This window comes from Somniosus microcephalus, chromosome 29 (assembly GCF_052327205.1).
Source record: "Somniosus microcephalus isolate GS21.2 chromosome 29, FLI_Smic_1.0, whole genome shotgun sequence".
NCBI lineage: Eukaryota > Metazoa > Chordata > Chondrichthyes > Squaliformes > Somniosidae > Somniosus > Somniosus microcephalus.
In genome coordinates this window covers 32,684,260-32,702,794 of record NC_141015.1, presented here as the reverse complement: position 1 = coordinate 32,702,794, position 18,535 = coordinate 32,684,260, and positions in this window count along the sequence as shown.

Genomic DNA, 18,535 nt, shown 5'->3' with positions numbered 1-18,535 from the left:
ATCCGCCCAGCTGTCGAAGCAGAGCTGGAAGGTTTGGAACGTTCAGGAGTACTGTCCAAAGTGGACTGGAGCGAGTGGGCTACACCCATCGTTCCTGTAATGAAGAGGTCATTGAGTAATACGCCTGGGGAACCAAAGAAGGTTCGCATCTGTGGGGACTTTAAGGTGACAGTGAACCCAGTCCTTCACACGGTACAATATCCGCTTCCGCGGATTGAAGATATTTTCACCTTGCTATCTGGAGGGAAACGCTTCACTAAGATTGATCTGGCCCAGGCGTACCTGCAAATGGAGGTAGAAGAAGCCTCGAAAGAGTACCTCACGATCAACACTCATAAAGGTCTCTACCAATACAACTGGCTGGTGTTCGGGGTAGCATCAGCTCCGGCTATTTGGCAAAGGGCAATGGATCAAGTCCTGCAAGGGATTCCAGGGACCCAATGTTATTTGGATGACATCCTGGTCACGGGCGAAAATGACAGTGATCACCTCGCCAACCTGGAGCAGGTGCTCACTAGATTGAAGGAATATGGGCTCCGAGCTAATCGCCACAAATGCGAGTTTTTCCAGAAGCAGATCTCGTATTGTGGCCACGTTATTGATGAAGAGGGGTTACATAAGTCCCCTGAAAAGATTGAGGCAGTAGTCAAGGCTCCAGCACCGGAAAATGTGTCACAACTGAGGTCGTTCCTCGGGCTGGTGAACTACTACCATAAGTTCTTGCCAAATTTGTCTACTGTACTACACCCACTGAACACCCTACTGCAAACGGGGGTACCATGGAAGTGGACTGACGAATGTAAACGAGCTTTCCAGAAGAGCAAAGAACTGATCACATCAAAAGAGGTGTTGGCTCATTTCAACCCAGCACTACCAATTCGGTTGGCGTGTGATGCATCACTCTATGGCATTGGAGCGGTGCTGTCGCACAAATTCTCGGACGGCTCAGAGAGGCCAATAGTCTTTGCGTCACGATCGAGAACAGCTGTCAGTATGCCAGGGGACCTTGATGTGTGGATCCCGAGTGGTAATTCCAACCAAGTTAAGGGAGAGAGTGCTCAATGAGCTTCACGAAGGCCATCTGGGAGGGGTGAAAATGAAAAGCCTTGCTAGGGCTTATGTGTGGTGGCCGGGGATCGATCAGCAAATCGAGGACCTGACAATGAGCTGCTCAGGATGCCAGAAGGTCCAAAATGCACCACCACATGCCCCTCTACACCCATGGGAGTGGCCCTCATCTCCATGGCAACGGGTGCATATTGATTTTGCTGGTCCATTCATGGACTCAATGTCGTGGATGCGCACTTGAAATGGCCTGAGGTGATCAAAATGTCCTCCACCACCACGGAGAAAACGATTGCAGTCCTACGGACCATATTTGCCAGGAACGGCTTGCCAGAGCAGATTTGCTCTTAAAACGGACCACAGTTTGTGGCCGAGGAGTTTCGAAGATTTATGAAGAGGAATGGGGTAAAGCATTACACATCCGCCCCGTATCATCCAGCCACAAATGGATTGGCTGAGAGGTTCGTACAAACCTTTAAGAAAGCAGTAAGGGCCATGTACGATGACGACATTCCACTGCAGCACAAGGTGGACAATTTCCTGTTGGCCTATAGAAATGCGACACATGCAGTCACCAACCAGATCCCGGCCATGATGTTCTTTAACCGAAGGTTGAGATCTCGTATGGATTTGCTCAGACCAAATGTACGAAGAGATGTTGAGAATAAACAATTCCAGCACATCAATGAGAAGCCGACAAGGAGCTTCAATGTAGGGAACCAGTCTTGGCCCGCGACTACCGAACAGAGAAATGGCAACCAGGAACGATATGCACACGGCAGGGGCCACTAATGTACACAGTGGATGTTGGGGAGAACATTGTGAGATGCCATGTTGACCAGATCCTAGAGTCACTGGAACGAGTCAACCCCATGTCTCGCCAATACGTACCTGGTGATGAACCCGACATACCGGTGGCATCTACCCCAGAAACAGTAGCATCAGAAGCTGATGAACCAACCGACAACAGGGGGCCAGAATCGCCTCAGCACCAAGAGCAAGACACTCAGGAAAGGCGCTATCCAGAAAGGATCAGGAAGCCTCCCCAAAGACTGAATTTATAAATAGACTATTTTCAGTTAATGTTGCATGTTAAAAGTGTTAATTGTAATTAGTTGATATTTAATTGTTAAATGAATGTTATGGTACTGTTAATCTAAAAGGGGAGGAATTGTAGTGTATGTACCTTTAAGGGGAGAACTACTTTTTACAGCTCCTCTATACTGTAGTACCGGCAGTGACCACACCTGTATATAAACCCTGAGTAGGGATCTGTACAGTTAGTTTTAGAGTAACCCTCATCCAGTACACACCTGTTGATTGTTCCCTGCAGTCTCTTGTCTCATTATTGAAGGAAATACAACATCAAGATACACGGATCCAACAGAAACCATCGTTGCAGAGTCAGATACTCTTGAGCACTGCTCAGGAGTAGCTGGTGGCTTCACCACAGACAATCAGGGACTTTACTGTTAGACGTTCACAAAGGACTCACAAGCCACCAGAGAGATTGATACTGAACTGTTAGATTCGTCAAGTATGGAACATGATGAATGGAGACTCCTTATGTGACCCTCAGGAATGGTTGTTTGTTAAGAAATTCATACTGAAACCTTAAGGGGGGAGGGATATAGTAATCTGGGATGTTATGATTAAGGTTATCCACCAGGTGGTGCTGTAGCCAATGCTGCTGCTAAGGTCAGAGGTTTGCTTCCTGTTAAGGTCAGAGGTTTGCTTCCTGTATAGGTCAGCACAAGGTGGAATGCCAGGATGCTGATGCAGGCTGTCTGTAAATGTGTTTCCCAGTTGTTAATAAAGTACTTTTATTAATCCTAATACCTCGTCTCTTCGAGTCCTTGTCTCCCTACATGGATTTATCACAGTTTCAACATTAGCGCTGGTTTGTCCGGCAGTTTTGATGGGATGGCAACAGCTCGGTCCCGTCGGTGCCGGATAGCACAAAGTTTCCTGTAATATATATTTTTTCCACCCTAGAAAGAGTACTGCAAAAATCCTTTCAATAGTTCACAATTACACCTTGATATGCAACAGCAACATGTCTAGATTTTCCAGGAACCTCAGTAGAAAATGGCTGAGAATAAAATGGGCCTAGGTCAGTTCATAGCAAGCACGCACTCTGAATGTATTCCCGAACCCATGGCAACAGTGAAGTGCATTTTCCACCACACTGGTGCTGCCCAAACAAGAAAAGATATTTATATACCTACTTGTGCGGAGATAGTGATACACTCATATGACAAGATTTAATTACAATTCTAGTGACAGCCCAGGAAAAATAACAATAAAATATTTGCCTTTAGCTTAAAAGGGCAAGGTCGATGTAAATCAGAAATTCCCGATGGCCTTACTTTTTTCAAAAAGCTTTAATAAGGATGTTTAGCTGTATTTCCTTTAATTTTTAACAATCCTTATTAGATAAACTTTGCCATGAACTAGATGCTGGCCATCCAAATAAGGAAAAGTTAATTATTTTGTTCTATTAGAAGGTTCCCATGTGGATATAAAGAACTGAAGGCCCATTATCTTTCTGCACATTGAAGGCAACTGCTGGATATGTCACTGGTTAATTGCAAAAGGACCATTATCAATCAGATGTCTTCTCCTTATCAGACCTGTGCAGACTATTTATGTCTTGTTTATAACAGTGATAAAATGGGTCCTTATTACATTCTCACCCAACCCTCACCACACAAAAAGTCAAAGACATGCTTTGTTCACAAGCAGCAGAAACATAAATACTACTTATCTGGAATGAATATATAAAGATCAGAGCTGGAGAACGACATTCGATTCAAGAGGCAGATAGTCATTCCAACAACAACAACTTGTATTTATACAGCGCCTTTAATGTAATAAAACTTCACAGCAGCGTTATAAACAAAAAAAAATTCGACACCGAGACACATAAGGAGATGTTAGGGCAGATGACCGAAAGCTTGGTCGAAGAGGTAGGTTTTAAGGAGCGACTTAAAGGAGGAAAGAGAAGTGGAGAGGCGAAGAGGTTTAGGGAGGGAATCCCAGAGCTCAGGACCTAGGCAGCTGAAGGCACGGCCGCCAATGATGGAGCGATTAAAATCAGGGATGTTCAAAAAGGCCAGAATAGGCGGAGTGCAGAGGTCGAGCGGGATTAGAACATAAGAATAAAAGAAACAGGAGCAGGAGTCGGCCAATCGGTCCCTCGAGCCTGCTCCGCCATTCAATAAGATCATGGCTGATCCAATCTTGGTCTCAACACCACTTTCCCGCTCTCTCCCCATAACCCCTCAACTCCCTTGTAGTTCAAATGTCTGTCAATCTCCGCCTTGAATATATTCAATGACTCCGCCTCCACAGCTCTCTGGGGTAGAGAATTCCAAAGATTCACGACCCTCTGAGAGAAGAAATTCCTCCTCATCTCCGTCTTAAATGGGCGACCCCTTATTCTGAAACTATGCCCCCTAGTTCTAGATACCCCGAGGGGAAACATCCTCTCAGCATCCACCCTGTCAATCCCCCTCAGAATCTTATATGTTTCAATAAGATCACCTCTCATTCTCTAAACTCCAATGAGTATAGGCCCAACCTGCTCAACCTTTCGTCATACGTCAGCCCCTTCATCCCAGGAATCAACCTCGTGAACCTTCTCTGCACTGCCTCCAATGCAAGTATATCCTTCCTTAAATATGGAGACCAAAACTGTATGGAGTACTCCAGGTGCGGTCTCACCAGCGCCCTGTAAAGTTGCATCAAAACTTCCCTATATGGCTGGAGGAGGTTACAGAGATAAGGAGGGGTGAGGCCATGGGGGGATTTGAAAACAAGGATGAGAATATTAAAATTTCAGTGCCAAAACATTTCCATTTGAGGCAACTCAGAGGAAGTATTGACCCAGTGGTAGTGAAATGTACAGTTGTGCACATACCTCCACTCCAATAAGGTGAGCTATCTCAACATATACCAGGATACACATCTGGGACCTCGGAATGGATGACTACCACATCCCATTTAACCACTGAGGCAGTGGGGTCCTCAAACGGACTCAATTTATTTTGTACTTCTTGTTTCTCGTCCTTTAGGGCCACACAAACTAGCAGAGAGAAAACACTTTTCCTATCATTGTTCCCTCTTTCGTGAAAGCAGTTGGAATAGTTCCAGCAGCCTATCTAGTTCTTTTCCCCAAGTGTCTATTCTTCATGTGTGATCCTTGGTGGTGATTCGAAGCAGGCAAGTCAATCACTCTGGGATGGGCGGCGGGGGTTGAGTTAGACATTCAATGACCACTCTGTCCTCGCCCATCCACTTTGCAGCAGGACTCACTGGGCAATCACCCCGCTGATTTCCCTCTCGGGGCAGTTAGCCCTGGGCTGCTGAAACTTACTGCAGTGTATCTATCTCCACCCCTACTGAAACCAGCGAACTCAACACAGACCTGGGACCTTCCGTATTGGTCAGTACCCTATCACATGGCTCATTTACACACCGAGCCAACAGGGATCTGGAAACTGACGGCCTTGCCCCTCCCTATCTCTGTAACCTCCTCCAGCCCTAAACCCTCCGTGTTCTCTGCGCTCCTCCAATTCTGGCCTCTTGCGCATTCCCAATTTTAACCGCTCCACCATTGGCGGCCGTGCCTTCAGCTGCCTGGGTCCTGAGCTCTGGAATTCCTTCCCTAAACCTCTCCGCCTCTCTCTCTCTCTCTCCTCTTTTAAGATGCTCCTTAAAACCTACCTCTTTGATCAAGCTTTTGGCCACCTGTCCTAATGCCTCGGTGTCAAAATTTGTTTGATAATGCTCCTGTGAAGCACTTTGGGACAGTCCACTTCATAAAGGGTGCTATATAAATACAAGTTGTTGCTGTTGTTGACCCAATTTTATTTTCTATCCCCTCTTACCTAAACTTCCGATCAGATGAAATCCAAGGTTGGAGGAGAGTTCAGAACCATGAACCATGAGCCTCGTTAGGAAGCTGGCGGCTATGACAGACAGCTTTACATCCGAGATAAACAGAACCCTGAAAAAGAAAACTTAAATATGCAGATTGCTCTTTCCTGACTTTTCCACCCATTGCAGCAATCGTATTGTGTGCAAATTGGCTGCCGCATTTCCTACATTACAACAGTGACCACACTTCAAAAACACTTCATTGGCTGCAAAGCGCTTTGGGAAGTCCTGAGGTCATGAAAGGCGATATAGAAATGCAGGATGCATTGTGGTCACATGGTCCACACGCCCGATACGAGACTCCCAAAACAGGCGCTCTACTCGGAGCTCCGGCACGGCAAGAGAGCCCCAGGTGGGCAGAGGAAACGCTTCAAGGTCACCCTCAAAGCCTCCTTGAAAAAGTGTAACATCCCCACTGACACCTGGGAATCCCTGGCCCAAGACCACACAAAGTGGAGGAGAAGCATCCGGGAAGGTGCCGAACACCTCGAGTCTCTTCGCCGGGAGCAAGCGGAAGCCAAGCGCAAACAGCGGAAGGCGCGTATGTCAACCCAAGCACCCCACCCACCTGCCCCTTCAACCACCGTCTGCCCCACCTGTGACAGAGACTGTAGGTCTCACATTGGACTCATCAGTCACCTGCGAACTCATTTTTAATGTGGAAGCAAGTCATCCTCGGTTCCGAGGGGCTGCCTAAGAAGAAGAAGAAGAGAAATGCAAATCTTTCTTTTATTTTCTTTCTGTAATTCCATATCGTAGTCTGGGTCTGTGGCTATAGACTTCTTAATCAGCAACGTGCAAGTGGCTGAATGGGTGCAAATTCTTGGAAGGTTAAATTGGGCTCGGGTCGTTGCTCATCTTCACCTCCCCACAGCCGCCCGCCCCGCCTCCCCTCCCCCTTCCTATTAACTCCCGAAAGATTCGGCATCATCTGTTGTGCTGAAGAAAGTGTTAGGTTTATCTTTCGAGTGTGAATTAGAACAACTGCAATGGTTACTTTGCATACTATTCCAACAGGGGCAATTCTAAGCACGGTATGTTAAGCTGTGGCTCAGTGGGTAGCACACTTGCCTTCTGAGTCAGAAGGTTGTGGGTTCACGGCCCACTCCAGGGACTTGATGACATAAAGCTAGGCTGACACTCCCAGTGCAGTGCTGAGGGAGTGCTGCACTGTCGGCGGTGCCATCTTTCGGATGAGGCGTTAAACCGAGGCCCCGTCTGCTCTCTCAGGTGGGCATAAAAGATCCCACGGCACTATTTGGAAGAAGAGCATGGTGTCCTTGCCAATATTTATCCCTCAACCAACAGAACAAAAAACAGATTATCTGGTCATTATCACATTGCTGTTTGTGGGAGCTTGCTGTGCGCAAATTGACTGCCATGTTTCCCACATTACAACAGTGACTCCGCTTAATTGGCTGCAAAGTGCTTTGAGATGTCTGGTAGTCGTGAAAGGCGCTATAGAAATGCAAGTCTTTCTTTAATTCTAACCATTACCTGGGGTGAAGCGGCTTTCACTGCTGCTAACAGAACCCTTTCTTAAACATTCTGCAAGTGGAGCTGAAATTTAGAGATGAGTGCCTGATGTGGCTGCTGCAGCACTAATTTGTCATGAATCTAGGTTAAACTTTCAGCTTTGTGATTCAGGGTGTGAAAATCCAGCACTATAAATACATGTTCAAATCACAGCCTTCTCTCTAAGTGCCAGTAAGGGAGAGGAGCCTTCCTTCGCTTGGTGACTGCAGAGCAGATTCGATCCCCGTTACCAGTGAGGCCATGGTTGGGAAGTTTATTTATATTTTTGTCACACTGTTCACTCCTGGAAATTCAAAGTCATTTGTTGCTTGAAAAGTAGCAAATTATAAGCTAGTTTGAATTAAGTAATTCTAATACAACAGCACAGGAATTTTTTTTCTCTTGATTTTAATTCAAATGAACAGATAATTTGAATTAAGTAACTTTGAATTGAGTGAAGTAGGCAACGTCTTGATTTTAAAATTCTCATCCTTGTTTTCAAATCCCTTCATGGCCTCGCCCCTCCCTATCTCTGTAATTTCCTCCAGCCCTACAACCCCCTGAGATCTCGGCGCTCCCCCAATTCTGGCCTCTTGAGCATCCCCGATTTCCATCGCTCCACCATTGGCGGCCGTGCTTTCAGCCGCCTAGGCCCTAAGCTCTGTCCGAATATCTCCTTATGTGGTTCGGTGTCAAATTTTGTCTGATAATCACTCCTGAGAAGCATCTTGGGATGTTTTACTACATTAAAGGCGCTATATAAATACAAGTCGTTGTTGGTATCAGCGAAGGATGGAACTCAAAATTTAAACCTTTTGGCCGACGGTTGTGGATTCAACTCGAGTGACCAGATCATTGTAATGCTGAAATGTGAAAATTGCTGAACATATCCAAGTCAAATTTACTTGTTCCTGGGTGGTAAATGGAGCCTGTGCTACTGAATTCTGTCAACTTGCATTGCACAGGCGACAGGAATTAAATGTAGTCGAGCATAAGCTGGGAGATGGCTGGGTACTTCACTTTTACGTCTTCTCCTTGATCCGCATTTTTTCTGAATTGCTGGTGCGGTTGAACTATTTTCTTATGTGGTGTTCACAGCAGAGAACGTGCATGCTGTAGGTCTGCTGTTGTGGCGGTAGATACTGGTTTCGTGATGTTGCACACTTTCGAATCAAGGAGGGCAGCTTTCAAATTCGCCACCTGGTTGGTAACTTGGCTGGGCAGATTGCCTGCCCGTTAGAGAACCCACCCAGTATTCATTCCATTGATTTACTGGCCAGCCTGGCAAAGCTGAAACCTACCACCCAAGTGACTAGGGGTGTATGGGCATCTGGGGGTTGGGGCATTTGCTTGTGGTGCTTGGAGTCAGTGGTGTATTCCTATCTTCCCCCACCCCTCACAATCATAAGAACCTAAGAAATAGGAGCAGGAATAGGCCACTTGGCCCCTCGAGCCTGCTCCGCCATTCAATAAGATCATGGCTGATCTTGCGCTCAAAGCCACTTCCCTGCCCGCTCCCCCTAACCCTTCACTCCCTTATCTTGCAAAAATCTGTCTACCTTCACCTGAAATGTATTTAATGACCCAGCCTCCGCGGCTCTCTGGGGCAGAGAATTCCACAGATTTACGACCCTCTGAGAGAAGAAATTCCTCCTCATCTCAGGTCTAAAAGGCCGACCCTTTATTCTGAAACTGTGCCCCCAAGTTCTAGATTTTCCCACGAGGGGAAACATCCTCTCTGCATCTACCTTGTATATGTTTGCGTGTGTGCGAGTGTGCCTGAGAGCGTGAGCATGTGTATGTGTGTGGAGGGGACAGGGACATTGTCAGAGTCCCTTATTGAACAGGTCTCCATAAAGGGGGTCTAGACAACTTGCTCCTGCAGACATAAGCCCTGCAGACGCTTAGTGCACCTCTGTGACGGTAGAGGTTTCAGGCAGGCGATCAGCATAGCAGGACACTCATCTTCTCACTATTAGCAGCAAAAGTTGTTCCGTCTATATGTCCAGCAGGCAAAAGAATGGGACCAAGTGGATCCCCAGGCCATCATTTTATTTGGCTCAATGTAGTTTTCATCAACAATTTTGTAACCATGGATGATGGACATGGAAGAATTGTTATAAGTCTCATCATTCATCAAGAAAGTACTCGTGAAATAACGCTGGACGGCCAGCTGGTGGTGCCGTCCAAGGAGTATAAATACTCGGGCGTGGGCCCAGCTTGCTCAGGGACATTTTGTAAGACAGGAACTAGTGAAGTACAACTAGACCTCCATGTTTTGAAACAAGTTGATTAAAGCCTTGCTTTATGATCAAACCAAGTGCGTAGTGAGTTTTATTACATCAAGAATGACTTGGGGAAAATGGGTAGGAGATCGGAAGGCGAAACGTAGCTCAAGAATAAATAAAAATAATGCTAATTTGTTTTTGGCTGGGAGAGCGGGTGGGAGTTGGAGGGGTGGAAGCGAAAGATGGCTCCGATATTCGCCCAGAAGCATCAGCCATTCCTCATGCCCTGCTAAACAATCCAGTGACTACAATACTGCACCTACATGGCACATACAGGAACATTAATCAAATTTAACTTCACTGCCAGTTATAAGTGTACCATTGACAGTATGCAAGATGAACGCCTTCGAGACCAGCTCTCCGCTATGGTTATTGATGCACAGCTCCATGCATCCAGGAGACAGCGCCACACGATCACACTCAGAATAACCAAATAACGGCAAGCCCCTTTTGACAAATTTTCGATTGTTCAATTGGTGCATCATTTATCACTGTTTTTTGTCACCTTCCCATTTACATCGAAAGCCCATTTTCAGTTTGCATTTAGGTCCAATCCTCCAGCCATTTGGGTGAATATGAAAGGCCTAAAGATTTACGACTGACAGCAAACTGTGTGTGGAGACAAGAGTTGATGGATGTGACATCAACGTATCAGTCAGTTTGACTTGTACAGCAGAGGAGCCATGAGGGAACCGAATCAGAATCGTTCGCATGTTTAGACAGACACTGCTGACCTGTAGTCGGTCAGTAGCCAAGTCATGTGTGCTGTGAGGAGGATGCCGAGAAACTCCAGGATGATTTGGACAGGTTGGGTGATTGGGCAGAAGCATGGCAGATGCAATATAACGTGGATAAATGCGAGGTTATCCACTTTGGTGTCAAAAACAGGAAGGCAGATTATTATCTGAATGGCAATAGATTGGGAGAAGGGGAAGTGCAACGAGACCTGGGTGTCCTTGTGCACCAGTCGCTGAAGGTAAGCATGCAGGTGCAGCAGGCGGTTAAGAAGGCAAATGGTATGTTGGCCTTCGTAGCGAGAGGGTTTGAGTACAGGAACAAGGATGTCTTGCTGCAGTTGTACAGGGCCTTGGTGAGACCACATCTTGAGTATTGTGTGCAGTTTTGGCCACCTTATCTGAGGAAGGATGTTCTTGCCTTGGAGGGAGTTCAGCGAAGATTCACCAGGCTGATACCTGGGATGGCAGGAATGATGTATGAGGAGAGATTGGGTCGATTGGGCTTATACTTGCTGGAGTTTAGAAGAATGAGAGGGGATCTCATTGAAACTTATAAAATTCTGACAGGACTGGACAGACTAGATGCAGGAAGGATGTTCCCGATGGCAGGGGAGTCCAGAACCAGGGGTCACAGTCTAAGGATAAGGAGTAAGCAATTTAGGACAGAAATGAGGAGGAATTTCTTTACCCAGAGAGTGGTGAACCTGTGGAATTCTCTACCACAGAAGGCAGTAGAGGCCAATTCATTAAATATATTCAAGAAGGAGTTGGATATATTTCTTAAGGCTAAAGGGATCAAGGGATATGGGGAGAAAGCAGGGACCGGGTACTGAATTTGGATGATCAGCCATGATCGCATTGAATGGCGGAGCAGGCTCGAGGGGCCGAATGGCCTACTCCTGCTCCTATCTTCTATGTTTCTATGTAAGCTCTTCAGCCAGAGTAAACTCTGTGAGATCTGGAGATGCAGAATCAGTTCCTCCATCCATTATTGCAGGGAGCTACACAAAGGGAGGGAACCAGCTATTTTTGAAATATAATTTTATCACACATGATGATGTCCTCTCGATATGAAAAGTTTTCTGTATTTAATGCAGATGGTACAACAATTAGGAATAGGCGTCGTAATAGAAATAAGAGCATCTCACAGTGAGGGCATTGGCAATCTGTGCAACAACCTTGCTCCCCCCAATGGGTTGCTGGGTTTAGATGGTGAATCACTGAGTCCTACAGATCAGGAAGCTCTCCAGTTTGATGCTTGGCCTGGCTCACTGATCTCAGGGTGTTGGTGGGGCTGGAATAATTAGCCTCAGTGTTCTATGGTTAGGGAAGGGAGGAAGAGACAAATAAAAATCAGCCAGAGTTACCATCCCTGATCAATATCCAGTGAACTTTGCTGGACCAGTCAGCTCCAGACCTCATTACAGCCTTGGTCCAAACATGGACAAAGGAGCTGAATTCCAGAGGTGAGGTGAGAGTGACTGCCCTTGACATCAAGGCAGCATTTGACTGAGTGTGGCATCAAGGAAAACTGAAGTCAATGGGAATCGGGGGGAAAACTCTCCACTGGCTGGAGTCATACCCAGCACAAAGGAAGATGGTTGTGGTGGTTGGAGGTCAATCATCTCAGCCCCAAGACATCACTGCAGAAGTTCCTCAGGCAGTGTCCTAGGCCCAACCATCTTTAGCTGCTTCATCAATGACCTTCCCTCCAACATAAGGTCAGAAATGGGGATGTTCGCTGATGACTGCACAGTGTTCAGTGCCATTCACAACTCCTCAGATAATGAAGCAGTCCATGCCTGCATGCAACAAGACCTGGACGACATTCAGGCTTGGGCTGATAAGTGGCAGGTAACATTCACGCCACAGAAGTGCCAGGCAATGACTATCTCCAACAAGCGAGAGTCTAACCACCGCCCCCTTGACATTCAACGGCATTACCATCACCGAATCCCTCACCACCAACATCCTGGGGGTCACCATTGACCAGAAACCTAACTGGACCAGCCACAAAAATACTGTGGCAACTAGAGCAGGTCAGAGGCTAGGTATTCTGGGGCGAGTATCTCACCTCCTGGCTCCCCAAAGCATTTCCACCATCTACAAGGCACAAGTAAGGAGTGTGATGGAATACTCTCCACTTGCCTGGATGAGTGCAGTTCCAACAACACTCAAGAAGCTCAGCACCATCCAAGACAAAGCAGCCCATTTGATTGGCACCCCATCCACCACCTTAAACATTCACTCCCTCCACCACTGGTGCACCGTGGCTGCAGTGTGTACCATCTACAAGATGCACTGCAGCAACTCGCCAAGGCTTCTTTGGCAGCACCTCCCAAACCCGCGACCTCTTCCACCTAGAAGGATAATCCATTAGGTGCATGGGAACACCACCACCTCCAAGTTCCCCTCCAAGTCACACGCCATCCTGACTTGGAAGTATATCGCTGATCCTTCATCGTCGCTGGGTCAAAATCCTGGAACTCCCTTCCTAACAGCACTGTGGGAGTACCCTCACCACACAGACTGCAGCGGCTCACCACCACCTTCTCAAGGGCAACTAGGGATGGGTAATAAATGCTGGACTTGCCAGCGACACCCACATCCCATGAATGAATAAAAAAAACAAATCTGGAATTAAAGAAAGCTAGCATCAGTAATGGTAACTGTTATAAATCTCATAATTCGTCAAGAAACTACTCGTGAAATAACGCTGGATGGCCAGCTGGTGGCGCCGTCCAAGGAGTATAAATACTTGGGTGGTGGCCCCAGCTATCCAGGGACATTTTGTAAGACAAGGAACTAGTGAAGTACAACTAGACCGCCATGGTCTGAAACAAGTTGATTAAAGCCTTGCTTTATACTCGAACCAAGTGCGTAGTGAGTTTTGTTATGTCAATAACCATGTAACTACTGGATTGTCGTAAAAACCATCTGGTTCACTAATGTCCTTTAGGGAAGGAAATCTGCAGTCCTTACCCGGTCTGGCCTATATGTGACTCCAGACCCACAGCAATGTGAATGACTTTTAACTGCCCTCTGCCACTCAGTTGTATTCAAGAAGCTGGCTCACCATCAATTTCTCAAGGGCAATAAATGACGTCCTGTGAATTTAAGAAAAAGTAAGATTTTATACAAGCCAGCTGAAAGCGTCCAGCCATCTTTTAAACTCATGTATAAGCTTGTTAGGGTTTCACAAGAGAAATCGCCTTTTTCACTGCGATTAGAAGCAAACAATTAGATCATTTGTAAAGCAAGTCAATTGGAGGGTGGGACTGAAGGATATCGGAAGCAATCAATCAAACATTACTTTCTCTTGCTGGTGTTAGCACATGAATTTGAGGCAGAAAAAACTGATGGTTTCTGAGAGTTACGTTTACAGGTGTGCCTATTTAGCATGCCCCCCGCCCCTCCCCCAAAGAAGTCACGTATAATTAATGAGCCGCTAAAATTCAGCTTTTCAAAACTTTTCATTTCCCTGCGAAGGATTTTTTCTGGGGCATGCCTGTCTGCAAATGACAGCGAGTTACTTGCATTGATAAAACACGAGCCCCAGCCACAGGGGGAGGGAAAATGCTACATACTTTCTAAAGGGAAAGGCCTTCTCAAATGCAAACTTGAACATGGCCTGCAATTTCTGTCCCTGCTGCTTCTTTAAAAATCACCGTTTAAAAAAAAACTATTTTAAGCTGAGCAAAAGTAAGAATAGACTGGATGTCAGGCATGAGGTTATCTTTTCTTCGAGAGTAGAGAGCCTCTGGAATTCATTGCTGGCTGGTGCAAAGCGTGCTGACTCTCTGCACACTTTCAAGAGGGAGCTGGACCGGTTCCTGATTGGGGCCGAGATTGCATCACTTAAAAGGTAAGTGGATTAGCAGTTGACGTATACATGGTCCATGGGATTGCGGAGGCAGCGTTGGTGGTACCTCTCCAGTGCTTTGAGGTGCCTGCTGTACATGGTCCATGTCTCTGAAGCATACAGGAGGGCGGGAATCACTACTGCTCTGTAGACCATGAGCTTGGTGCCGGGTTTGAGGTCCTGGTCTTCAAGCACTCACTTCCTCAGGCGACCGAAGGCTGCATTGGCACACTGAAGGCGGTGCTGGAAATCATGCTCGACGTCTGCCCTTGTTGACAGTAGGCTCCCGAGGTATGGAAAGTGGTCCACGTTGTCCACGGCCTCGTCGTGGATTTTGCTAATCCATTGGCAGGATAGGCGCACCAATGTCAGTGTTCTCGCTCAGGCCAACATTCCCAGCTCGAAGCTTTGACCACGCTCGACCAGCTCCGATGGGCGGGCCACATCGTCCGCATGCCCGATACGAAACTCCTAAAACAAGCGCTCTACTCGGAGCTTCGACACGGCAGGAGAGCCCCAGGTGGGCAGAGGAAATGCTTCAAGGACACCCTCAAAGCCTCCTTGAAAAAGTACAACATCCCCTCTGACACCTGGGAATCCCTGACCCAAGACCACACAAAGTGGAGGAGAAGCATCCGGGAAGGCGCTGAACACCTCGAGTCTCTTCGACGGGAGCAAGCGGAAGCCAAGCGCAGGCAGCGGAAGGAGTGCACGTCAACCCAAGCACCCCACCCACCCGCCCCCTTCAACCACCACCTGCCCAACCCGTGACAGAGACTGTAGGTCCCGCATTGGACTCATCAGTCACCTGAGAACTCATTTTTAGCGTGGAAACAAGTCATCCTCGGTTCTGAGGAACTGCCTAAGAGAAGAAGAGGTCCATGTGATCTCCTGGACTGGGTTCAATCGCCTGAGGGCATTGGAGAGAATCTGCCAGAGTTTTATCGCCTCTTGTTGGCCCTGGGTTTTTCTGCCTCTCCCAGGAGATTACATGATTACGTGACGACCATTTTTAGTGATCTTAAAAACAAAATGATGAGCCAACAGTTACAATTGCTTTCCTTTGTAGTTTTCATTGTCAATAAATCCCCAGGCCCCTTACACAGAATACTTGTCCCTTCATGAGTGTTAATGACCTGAAGGATTTTCATTGAGAGGGTTCAGTTTTAAGGAGGATCATACTCTGCGTGGCCAATGCAAAATTCTGTTTGGCTGCTTAGCCAAAATGGCTTTCATCCCAAAAGCAGATGTTGCACACATGGAGTGGTCAGTCAGTTAAAAGACAAAACCACTTCCTTGCTGGGTGTGCCACCGCCTTCATAATCTGCCGAATTACTCATTGAATATTTGAAATATCTGTCATCTAATCATCTCTGATAGCACTCTCCAGCCACATGTCATCTCTGCAGCCCAGAATAGCATAAAGTTTCGATATTTGAATGGAAAAACTCCTTAACAAGCATTGAGGCAGAAATTCCAGTTCCTACGGGTGGGTATGCATTGTGTACTCACCCGTAGGGACAACAGAAATGCCAGTTTTAGGCATGCACAGTGCATGCGCTGGAAACCGGCATTTCCGATCTGTCAAGAAAGCTCTTGACAGATCCTCCGGCTGCCCTGGAGAAGGGCCTCTGCGGGCAGAGAGTTCCATTTTTTGGAGACCCTCCGCCCGCAAAAAACACTTACAATTCTTGCGCCTGGTAAAAGCAGGCGTAAGGCCTGCTTTTACCAGGATAAGAGTTGAAAAAAGTAAAAAAAAAAAAAAATTTCCACTGATTTATCATTTAAAAATACTTTACAGAAAGGTAAGTTTCAAAAAGTAAAATTTTTGTTTAAAATACTTAATATATATAATTTAAAGTCATTTAAAAAATGTGATGTTTAAAAAAAAAATTATTTAAAGTTTTACTATGTTTTGGGGGTGATCTCTATTCATATATTTGACAGGTCTTCCTGTCAAATCTATGAATGGAGATTCCCTTCTCTGATTGGCTCCCCATGGCCCACGTGATCCCAGGGACGCTGCGAACCGCCTGCGCCTCTGGGATACGTGGGCTCTGCGCACCGGCAGTTTGGAGAGGCCCAGCAGCGGAACTCTGCGCCTCCCGGGAGCCCTCCGGTCCAGGCGCGGATTTTTCCAGATCGCAGCCCTCCGTCCGTGGGAGGCCTGCGAATGGAATTTCTGGGCCATTATCTTTGGAAAGATGGTTATAAAAGGAACATAGGAACAGGAGGAGGCCATTCAGCCCCTCAAACCTGTTCTGCCATTCAATTAGATCATGTCTAATCTGCATCTTAACTCCATCTACCCGCCTTGGTTCCGTAACCCTTAATACCCTTGCCTAACAAAAATCTTATCAATCTCAGTTTTGAAATAATTGACTGACCCCCAGCATCAACAGCTTTTTGGGGGAGAGAGTTCCAGATTTCCACCACCCTTTGTGTGAAGAAGTGCTTCCTGACATCACCCCTGAACGGCCTGGCTCTAATTTTTAAGGTTATGCTCGCTTGTTCTGGACTCCCCCAGGGTCATTATAATTTATAACCATGGCACTTTGGTCTTTCAGACCTGTTGGTTTTTTAGCGACAATGGACACCTTACATAAAAGAGAAGCCTCTTAATGGCTGGGGTCGAAATGACTTCGACCACCTGAGGGGAGAGAGTTTCCCTCCTTGATTTACACAAACCATAATCTTGAGGCCCTTCCGCTTTCCGGGCTGAATTCTGACCTTCCAAATTATTCCAGTTTATTGCCCACACGCAATTTGTGTCAAACACAAGCACCTTTTTTTGGCCTTTGTCCTGGCACAATCCAAGTATTCAGACCACCTACTGAGGGCAAAGGTATTTTTTATTCCATCCAGGCATAAGGAACCCGGGACAATTGGGTGGCGCTACACAGAGAGGGTAGGCTGGTTTCTTTAGCGGTGGCCATCTCTAAGTCAGTCCAAGGTGCCAAGAACATCGAGCAGGGAAGGCTGCTGTTACTGCCTCAAAATTAAGTAGTTAAATTGATTAATGGACTCTTGCACCTAAAACAACCAGGGTCTTGCAGCATATTGCTGTGGTTGATAAAGTTTTTTGAAATTTGCTGTTAACTGAAGGCTTTGAGCCACTTGCTTCGCACCAACCTCCCCAAGCATCTGCCAGCAGAGAGGAAACGCAATGGACTTGTATGGCCACATTGTTATCACATTTTACAACATGACAGCTGCTGCTGGTGTAGCAGCGAACCTGATAAAAGGCATCTAACTGTGAAGAGAAATACTAAAGCAGCTCTGACGCGGATACCTTTTGGATCTAAGTAGGAGATCACAGGCAGGATTTCTCAAGATTTACCCGTCCAATTTTCCAACATCACTTTTGGCCAATGCAGGAATCACCCTGACTAACTTGGTCAGGCACACTTCAATGAGGTAATATCGATGTGGTAACATCATACATCCCGTCTTCCATCATTACTGTCTCTTTAGCACTAAATGGAAACTTGCTAAATTGTAAAACAAGCATTGTTAGGCCATGACAAAAGGTTGACTTAATGGTCATTTTAAAAGAGCCATTGATGTAAGAAAACTACTAGGCACTTGGACTGAATATTAAACAAGGCTTTAATCAACTGTTTTACAACATGGAGATCTAGTTGTGTCTTTCACTAGTTCCTGTTAAAGAATGTCCTGAGCAAGCTGGGCCCATGCCTGAGTATTTATACTCTCCCTGGACTGCGCCACCAGCAGGCCACCCAGTATTACTTCATACGTCATTTCCACATGAATGACAAGGTTCATGTCAGTCATTAAAAGCTTATTTCTCATTTCTTTGTTCTGTACTTGAAGAGAAAATATTTACAGGGCTATGGGGAAAGAGCAGGGTCATAGAGTCATAACGGCACAGAAGGAGGCCATTCGGACCATTGAGTCCGTGCCGGGGAGTGATTGGATAGCTTTACCAAGGAGCTAGCACAGGCAGGATGGGCCGAATGGCCTTCTTCTGTGCTGTATCATTTTCACTGCTGATGATTGTTTTTCATCATCTACTTTTGGACCTACTGCTGCAGGGTTCCAATTTCCCCACTCCCTCAGTTATAAAAAGACTGCAATGGGTTTCTCATTGGAAATACCCAGGTGTC